This window comes from Cyprinodon tularosa, unplaced genomic scaffold (assembly GCF_016077235.1).
Source record: "Cyprinodon tularosa strain WSP-4 unplaced genomic scaffold, ASM1607723v1 ctg599, whole genome shotgun sequence".
NCBI lineage: Eukaryota > Metazoa > Chordata > Actinopteri > Cyprinodontiformes > Cyprinodontidae > Cyprinodon > Cyprinodon tularosa.
In genome coordinates this window covers 392918-403591 of record NW_024039339.1, presented here as the reverse complement: position 1 = coordinate 403591, position 10674 = coordinate 392918, and positions in this window count along the sequence as shown.

The following is a 10674-nucleotide window of genomic DNA, read 5'->3' as shown; positions in this document are numbered from 1 at the left end:
TGCTTTTAACACTGTGAGTGCAAAACTATCATCTGCACCTATGCTTGGCTTTCTAAATCCGAAGTTGCTCTACATTCTGCACATCCATGAAGGCAAAACAGGGATAGGTGCGGTGGTATACCAGCAAATAGATTGACATCTCCATGTTATTGCATATGCTAGCAGAGGACTATCTCAAAGTGAGTTTCGGTACCAAGCTGAAAAGCTTCCTTACATTAAAATGAAGTGTCTCTGAAAAGTTCCATGATTAACTTTATGGAGCTAAATTCTCACTGGTTACAGATAATGCCCCTCTTTCATATGTGTTGACATCTTATAAGTTGAATGCCACCAGCCATCATAGGCTAGCTACACTATCAACATGCCTCAAATTGAGGAGTGTGATTCTGGCGACTGCTTTGTTGAGAAGTTGTGTCCAGACAAAACGGCAGATCTAACACAACGTAGTTAATGCAATCTGCCAGAGAGGTATGTTGAGGGGCTACCATCAATCTGGGCCATTGCCATCTGGGCTATCTTTAGTCAAGTCCTCATTTCCCCTGCTGATGCATTTCCGGAAGAGTTCTGTGAAGAAGCATTGCATTGGCTACCGGTTATTTAATCTTGGTCAGTTGTCGACCTGAAGGATAAACAGCAAGCTGACCAGTTGATCCCTGAAATCATCCACCAGATCACCTCAGGAGATAAAAATTTGTTAGGAAGGAACTCTCTGAGCTTCTTCTGCTATTACGGAAGTGAAATCTGTTGGAGCCAGCTGATGGAGTACTGTATTGGCAGAGACAGGAAGATGATAACTTGTCCTACATCTGGTCCTGCCCCATGTTCTGTATTCTACTGTCCTGACGAGTCTCCACAGCTATTTAGGGAAGATGGGCATTGAGCGTACTCTGGATTTGGTCCAACAGCGGTTCTTTCGGGCCGAAGATGTCAACTGATGTAGTGACCTGTGACTCTTGCGTAAAACCTCGCCAGAGAAAGCACCTCCATTGGAGAACCTTCAAACTAGCTAAAATGTAAAACCTTCCTAACAGTTTAACCTGAAAATAGCAACACAAAAGACATTGATGCTTACTGACCACTTCACCAAGTATGCTGTTGCTTTTCCAACTGCGAACATGAAGGCTAAAAATATGATGAAGTGCTTATACACAACTTTGTGGTGTGTTACAGTATTCCAGAGCGCCTACATTCTCATCAAGACCTAGATTTTGAGTCTTGATTGATCAAAGAGCTATGTAACGTTGCTGGAATTAAAAAATCAGGTATCCCATTCAAGTGATTAACCGGGCTCTGCTATGCATGCTGGGAAAGCTTGAGTATGAGCAAAGGTCAAAGTGGAAGGAGTACCTTAAACAACTTGTCCATGCATACAATTGTACACAGAAAAAGGTGATAGGGTTTATATCCTATGAACTCCTTTTTTTGTGGTCACCTCAGCTCCCCATAGATTTGGCTTTTTATTTACCTGCACATGAACCACCATCTCCATCACATTCCCAGTTTGTTAGGAGTTTAGGATCACGCCTTGCAGAGGGCTACGAGCTTTGCTCTCCGAATATCAAAAAGTCTGCCAATAAAAACCCAAAACACATGCCAAATAAGCGTGTAAAACTTGGAGGTTGGGGACAGTCCTTGTTTCAAATGTTCGACTTCAAGAAAAACAAACTTTAAGGTAAGTGGGAACAGAAAGTGTATGTTGTTTTTTAATGGGCAGGGGATCTTCCAATCCACACTGTTAAACCCAAGTGCTCTGATGGACCTTCCCACAAAGTCTATTATGACCTTCTTTTCCCAGTTTATTTCAAGATACACCAGGGACCTCTTCTGTTTCAAGACCGCACACTCGAAGCCAGAGTCAAAACTTGTCTGATACTGATGATATGTTGGAGGATGAGGAGGGGGGGGGGGGGGGGGGGGGGGGGTAGCTGATCTTGTGACCTTTGGAAGTACTCCTTAGTCCCCAATCAAGTTTAGTTTGGATAAAGTGACACACCAGGACCCAGTGTCAAAGATCTATGAAACTAAAAGATCTGCCATTCCAACTGAATGCCCTGAAAATGACTTTGACCAAACCTTTAAACACCTTGGCATACACAGGAACAGTTGAAACCCACTTATCTGAAGTTGTACAGCCCACATCAGCACCAGGTGAAGACCTGCTCATTTTCCTTGGTGAGACAGTCATTCCTGTTAAAGTGGTTGAAGAGAACACTCCTAAAAAATCACGTACCTGAATCTGTGAACCAACCTGTGGAGAGACAACTTAATCTAGCAGTAGAAGAAAAATTACCTACAGTAGTACCCATTCAAAATTTCCACACTTTCCTTGATGTACCCTTGGCTGGTCCCCTACAATTCATTTTTAAACATCAAATTTCGCACTACAATATTCTTTCTGTCATAATTTGTGGACATTAAGATCTAAAGAGAAGTATCGTCCTCTGGTCAGACCCTGTAATTCAGTGAAAGGGTTGAGTCAGAATAAAAAGCTATGCACGCCCAGGAGGAGGGGGTCACTCCTTTGGCTGGAAGTTGGAGGGGATTTTGCTGAGAGTTTCAGGAAAGTTGGCTGTCATTTGGCTGGTGTTTGACTAGGAAGGGCCATTTCGAATGGCTGCTACTGTACCTGAAGTAATTTTACCTGATGGTGACGTACCTCTACCTCCCGAGGAGCAGTGTAAGGTTAAGGGTCTTACTCAGGGACCCAGAGTGGCAGTCTGAGGGAGTGGGGCTCGAACTCTAAACCTCAAGATCCCAAGCTCTCTGCCCTAACCACTAGGCCGCCACTCCCCACATGCCATGTACATGTTCTTGGTCAGCTCTGCCATTGTCGTAGGAGGCTCTGTAGCCACCCTCTTTCTCCACACTCACACCACCGTTACTCTCCTAGCAGTGAATATTGGTGTGCTTTGATTTTAAAGAACTGATACTATCTCATTTTGCCCATTCAAGAACTGAATTTGGACTGTGGATTGGATTGAAATTTGGAGTAAAACTGGTCGTTGCAATTTTACACAGTCTGAACCATCTATGAACTTCTTGGAACCTTGATACATTGGCGTCTTGATATTCAGAGAGGATATTATTATTTCTTGCCCTGGTGCACTGTGTACATTTTGTAAATAATGATTGCAAACATTCACTGTGGGGAAAAAAAACCACTACAGTACAACTATGCAATCCAATTTGTTGTCTGTGTATTATTGAGCCCACCATTTTGCTCTGAGCCAAATTTAGACATATGGTACTAGCCCACTAATAAGTTTTGCTACTTGATATATTTGCAGCATTGTATTTGCTACATGTACAATGATACCTTTTAATTGAGATCCTGCAGCCAATCAGAAGTGAGTATTCATTCAGACCATGTTATATTCTCTGTATTGTTTGGAAATTTGAAAAAGAAATTATAACGTTATGAGTTATAATTTCTTTAATTTCAATTGCAGGGAGGTTGGAAGGCTAACAGCTAACTGTTAATAAATAAAACCTGCAACATACTCTTGCTGAGGCTTTTCCTGCTTCCTTAGCCTAACATCTGTCCCATTGCTTCATAATTCTGTGGATTCTGAGATAACTTCCACACAGCTCTGTTATTCCTACCGTAGACATATACCATTGCTTTTCTTGAATTCTACAAAAATCCCATAGTTTACCATATGTCTGCCTGAATGATAAAATAGGAAATGTAATGTGAATGGAAAATGACTCAGATTTAATGTTGCAGGGTTTTTTATTTTTTTCCTCAGACAATAGAATACATAACCCAGAGCACAAAAGGAAAGGGTGCATGAGAAGCAGCTAGTTAAAGCAACATTGGAACTGAGTTATCTTTACAGATAAGCAAAGCAGTTAATTTGAGACTTTTTTTGATTGTGATAACAAATCAGACGTGCAAATTGTACTTTTCATATCAAAATCCCACCTAGAAATTTCCCCTAAAGTCATCGGTGTTGGGACCTCTTCCACCTTCTGGCAACTGTGACATCAGCCAGCGGTTTCTGGTGCTCGGTCTATAATAAGGAGTTCTCTCTCAAAAACAGTCGAGCTCTAAGTTCAAGTTGTTCCAGCGGTCGGGAAACAAAGAATTTTTGCAAAAAAAAGCACTTTTTATGACAACAGTCGAAGCTACATTTTCATCGAACACAAGTCTGCAGTTGATCCACCAATAAAATTGATAGAGAATAAAATCCTTTCTTTTGTAAACAGATAGCAATAATAACATTATTTGATCCATAAAATCATAATTTTTGGATAAATGGCTCTGAGGTCAAAATTTTTATTAACATGACATCTAGAAAAAGAAAGGAAGGTGCTATATAAGCTAAGGATACACACATATATACATACTCATATATATATATATGAATTAGCTTTCCCCCTACTGTTCCACAACATCAATATTTTACAAAGCCATTACAATTATGACTGAGTCCTTCCCTTGTACACAGTCTATTAAGCTCTAAAAGGAAATGGATTTAATAAAGATGACTTTTTCACCCTTAGCAGCAGCGTTTATTTCCTAAAAAGCAACCAGTTTGTCCTCCCTGAGAATAACGCTATATTTAAATCTAACCGTAGCACTGACAGCTTTAAATACGTTGCTTTACACAGCAAAATACCCCCCCCCAGGATAAAACATACACCAGATATCATATGAAATATTCTAAACATTTAAAGGACTTAAAATGACCTAGTTTATAGAGTGTTGACCACATGAGAGGATAGCAGGGATGAGGAGTGTGTGCTGTACTGTCAGATGCTTATGCTAAGATGACCAAATCTTAGATTTTGCAGCTTGTATGGTTTATGTATGTTTAGGCTCTGAACGACATTTGAGAAAGAGAAGATATTATAGAAACATTTTCGGGAGAATAAGAATCTTCATTTTCATCTCATCAAAGCTTTAACTAGTCCATATATGAAAGTTTGCTTTATTCTAAGGTAGGTGTATGCCATCTCCTCTCAGTTTAAGTGTTTTAGATCTTTTACCATAGAGAATCCAATCAAGAAGTCCCAGCACAATATAAAAAGGTGAAACCGCCCTGAAGTCCATAAATGATAAAGCTACCAGGCAGATTAATTCGAAAGCCTCACAGTCTGCCTGTGCGAATTATCAGTAATCCGGGTCAAAAGAAACTACAAAACAGACTAAAATCGGAAGCTCAATTTTTTCGAAGATGACCACAACTATCCAGGACTCTGTCAATTCTGTCAACTCCACCAGTGTGAATACTGAGGTTTACCAGAAACCTACACATTCAGGCTAAAAAAACAACTACGCAGACACACAGAGCAGCATAGCAGAGCCAGTAACGGAGCAAGATTCAGCTGGAACTCAACAACAAAGCACACACCTTTGAAGACCAACATGTCCAGATTTTGGACAGAGGATTCCAAAGAGCAACTCACTCCTGGAACTTAATCCAAAGAAGTTACATAAGATCTCCTATCATGACTCAAGTGCTCAAACACAAAACCCAGACACACAAAAAAGACTCCAACAATCCAGGATGGACTGACATTTGCATCTGACAGAGAATGTGCTTAAGAGGACTGACCTCCATGTTGCTTAAAAACATCTCCAGATTGCTCTGGTGGAGCCGACAGAGATGACAAAAGCTACGTTCACACTGCAGGTCTGTATGATCAATTACGATTTTTTTGTGAAATCCGATTCTTCTGTGTGGTCGTTCACATTTCCAATGTATGCGACCTGTATGTGATCTCCTCTGTGAATCATTCATACAGCTTAAGTGTCCCACATGCGCAGTAGAGGAAGCCATGATTTCAGAATCAGCATTTATGTGTTTATGGAAGTAAACATGGATTGTAGCGCTGGAGTGCATCTAGCAATCTTTTATTTTTGTCACATCTTGTCAAGATGGTTGAAAATAAAGACTGCTCTCCATATCATTGTCCGCCATAATTGTTTTTTTGTTTGAAGAAAAGTGACTTTTGTTGCAGTGGCGGATTTAGAGGGCGGCTACTTGGGCTACAGCCCCGGATGTTTGCCCAAGAGCCCCAATCTCCCTTCTGAGCTGGTCTGAGCAAAATGTGCAGTACTGGAAGTCATCTGAGGGTGACAGCATGCACAGGAAAGCATCCTATAGCATTCCCCTGCAGAAGAGGAAGTGTTTGACTCTCGTCGCTGCCGGCTTTTAGGAGTGGAGCGCCTCTGTGGCATATTTTAAACGGATAGGCCAGTGGCGGATATCAATGGATATCAGAAGCTTTTTCAAAAAGCCACCAGCAGCACAAATATCTGCTTCTAAACTGACGGATGTGCAGGTATGTGAAGTTTTCACTAACTTTGTGACGTCGTTTGTCCCGGGGAAAATCTCCCCTGTGAAAATGTTTTCCCCCTGCGTCAGGAAGCATTGAAGCCAGAGAGGCGGATCTGGCAGATCTGACCTTTTTCTCAAAAACTATTAGTATGATAGCATGTAGTATACTCAAAATTTCCTTAATCCAGTAATCTGTCACATTTTACATTAGAACTGGATTTACCAGAAAGTCTCATCTTCACCCTCAGGGCTAAGTCCCTGATCTCCTAGAATCCTAGATCCGCCCCTGATTTGTTGATTATTAATGCCATTTACGTCGGATAAATGCGACCGGTGTCTGAAGGTGCATTAAGCCGACATCAAAGGTGCAAACTCTCAACACAGGTCACTGTTCTGCATCTTGCTACGCTGAAGATGGAAGAAAAACAGCAACTATTTGTATCGGATTCAGGACAACAGAGCCCAGTGTTTTACAAAAATCGGATCTGTGTTGTTCTGACTGTCATGAAAAGATCAGATCCAGGTCGCATCTGGGCAAAGGAATTGTATTTGGGCCACTTTAAAGGGATATTTCGGGATTTTTGACATGAATCTGTATGGCATCCCCATCACCAGTGTCATGCAATCACACTGACTTACCCCTGGCAGCATCCTGTGAGCAGAGTTCTCGTCCAGTTTTGGTCAAGCCGAAAGTAGTCCGGCAGGTTTGCTAGACCCAGCGAAATAAAATGTTTCTCTCCCCAAAACATTATGTGTTCAAAAGAGTGATATTTTTGCATCCCAAAAACATTGTAGTGGAAAAAGTCACACGTCGTTATCACTTGGTCCTATTTTCTCTCTGTTCGTATCAGTTCGCGCGACACCATGACCTGACAGCTAGGGCCTACTAACGTGACAACAGCCAGATGCATGTCTCGCTCCGCCTAGCTAGGAGCTAGGCGGAGCGAGACATGCATCTGGCTGTTGTCAGGTTAAGGGCCTACCTGTTTGATTCGCGATTGTTTACTACTGGGGAAGATGTCTGACTACGAGAGCGACGAGGAAAACATCGACTTCCACTTAGAGCCAAAGGGATATCTTTATGAACCCGAGTACTCTGACGATGAACTGCGACAAATGAAGTTAGATCGGGCAGAAAGAGAGAGGGTGGACAGAGAAGTGATGGAAGCTGAAGCCGGAGCCACAGGTGCCTCAGCTGGAGCTGCGATATCCAGGGTGGCCGACAAATCATGGTGCACTTGTTTCAAGTGCGAATTAATGCAGACAGAGGTGGATGCTACTGTTGCCACGAGTGAGATTTAGTAATGCCCGAGATACAGAACCTTTCCATTGATGAGGATGTCGGAGTTGCAGCAGCTGCTGTCTGCATCACAAACAACAGCGACTTCCCTGCCCTCCTCAAAGTTGAGCTCGCTGTCAGAATGACGGCGCGCACTGATACGAACAGAGAGAAAATAGGACCAAGTGATAACGACGTGTGACTTTTTCCACTACAATGTTTTTGGGATGCAAAAATATCACTCTTTTGAACACATAATGTTTTGGGAAGAGAAACGTTTTATTTCGCTGGGTCTAGCAAACCTGCCGGACTACTTTCGGCTTGACCAAAGCTGGACGAGAACTCTGCTCACAGGATGCTGCCAGGGGTAAGTCAGTGTGATTGCATGACACTGGTGATGGGGATGCCATACAGATTCATGTCAAAAATCCCGAACTATCCCTTTAAGGTGCTGCATGAACGTAGCCAAAGACTTCTGAAAAGGTGTGGAAACGTTTAAAAAACTGAAAAGTGTGGTTGCCTCAGATTGTTGGCCTTTTCTGTGATGGCTAACAGTCACTATCCAAGAAATACTGCCACAAAAACTGCAACTATTGGCAGCTTCTTTTAGATAAAATGCTCTCACTGTTATATCTGAGGTCCAAAAGAATTTCTAACTTTCACTTTACCAGATTAAGTTAGATGTTGCTCCAACTAATCAATATTAAGGTGACCAGATTTCAGAAATCTAATCTAGGGAAATTTCCAGCTCCTAGATAAAGAGAAATACATTTCATCAAGATGAAATTAGAAAACTGGGACAGTAATGGTTTCATTTAATTTTACACATTTATTAATATCAAAACAACAAAAATTTATTTTAAAAGCCAGGAATGCCTCTCCACACTAACAGTAGTTCCTTAGATTAAAAAAAGAAATAAATCTGTAGTGTTATCAATAGAAAACTTGAACTGTGTCCCTGGGTTGGGAGAAAGGTGTGGGAGTGGAGGGGTCATGGGTGGTTAACAGGGTTTTCCAGTTTAATGGAGCCTTAAAGTGGAAACGAAACGTTCAACGAACCTAACTTCATTCAAGAGACTGTCTTACTGTTATTAATAATTATATCACAAAATATAAACGTTAAAGGAAAAAAAAAGCTTTGTCTTTTGATTTTATAATTTTAACCCATCCCGTTGGGGGGCCGCCATTGTGCGGCATTGCGTGGGGTTAAGGATCTTGCTCAGAGAGTGGGGGGCTCAAACTCAGAACCTCAGGATTCTAAGCTCTATGCCCTTACCACTAGGTCACCATTCCCCAAAGTGGGCTTTAGCGTGAAGGGTCTTGCCTGTAGGTTTTATGGTTGTTTTGTATTCCAGATATAATATCCAGTGAATTAAATTGCTTGCAGAAGCATTGACCAACCCGGTGACATCATCATTTTTCAGAATTTTTAATATAACTGTTGATAATAGTAAGACACAATCTCTTGAATAAAGTTAGTTTGGTTGAATGTTTCATTTCCACTTTAATGGGAGTGGGACGTGAGGTAAAGAAAAACTAGAAAACTAAAAACAGGACAAACATTTATCCAACCGATGACCGCGGTTCTCTATGCAGACAGAGTTCGCCCAACTCTTCAAAAAAGTGCAACGAATGTTGTTCACATCTACATACCTTACGACGGAGTATTAGGCCTGGGCTAGAAATCTTTTTTTCTACTTTGAGAATAAAGTCATAACATTAAAAGAATTAAGTAATAAATATACGAGAATAAAGTCGAAACGAGAATGGTCATAAAATTACGAAAATAAAGTTGTAAAATTGCGCGAATAAATTCATAAAATTGTGAGAATAAAGTTGTAACATTATGTGAATAAAGTAACAAAATTGTGAGCAGTATTCAAATTACGAGAATAAAATCGTAAAATTATGAGATAAAAAAGCAACATAACGAGAATAAAGTCGTAACATTGTGACAATAAAGTCGTAAAACTATGAGATTAAAGTTGTATTTTATGACAACTCTTACAAGAAGTACCATCTTGCCTAAAATGAGGAATGTGGAGCATCATGTGAAGTTATACTTTAGCATTGGTTTGACAAATCAGGAAATCTTTTAGCACCAGCATCAAACTGGGCAGGATGTCAAACTGGTTGCTGATTGGTGGAGCTTGTCGGAGCTTGAAGCTTTCTTTTTGAAACGGGTTATAGTATGACGACTTTATTCTCTTAGTATTACAACTTTATTCTCAAAATAAAAAAAAATAGAAAATCTCTAGCCTGGCCCTAATACTCCGTCATAATACCTACAGTATGAGAATACACACATTTTCCCCTTCATTATCAAACGGTAAAATTAAGGACATTTCTTTAGCCAGGGACAGGGGATCCAAAATGGGGACTGTTCCCAGAAATCAAGGACGTCTGGTCACCGTAATCAATACCAAGAAGATTCCAACCTGGAAGTTGGAACCTGGAACAGAATGGACAGCTCTGTTTGGGATATGACTGATGATCTGCTTTTCTCTGACCTGGTTACTGCTTTGATCATTACCAGAATGACAAATCAAGCTATAAATAAGGAAAAGCCCAGGAGAGTGTTGAGAGAGTTGCAGCTACCCGGTTCGATCCCCTAAGACTCCACTCTGGTGCAATGATAAAGACCCTCAACCCCTGATTGCTCCGCGGGCGCCACACAATGGCAGTCCAGTGCTCCACAAGGGGATGGGTCAAAATGCAGAGAACAGATTTCCCCATTGTGGGATAGTAAAGGGATTTACATTAATGCCACCAAGGTCCACAAAGATTTGAAAAAGTTTGTGTCAAACCACACTGGTTTTAAATCCGCAAAATAAACGGACACAAAGGTGCCCAACTGAGGCTATATCTAATGCGGCGCGCTGCGTAAAGGCATGTTAGGAAATATCTGACTTGAGAAATCTGAATATTGACCATATTGGGCTTTCAAGTTGACATATCTGAACTGTAATTCTGCAACTGCATTTCCTTCATATCTTCTCAACCTTAGATAAAAAAAAAAAGTTAAAATATTCTTGACTAAGGGGTTGTGCAATGGTACATGGGTTACCCATGTACAGAGGTCGTGGTACTTGATGCGGCCGCTGTAGG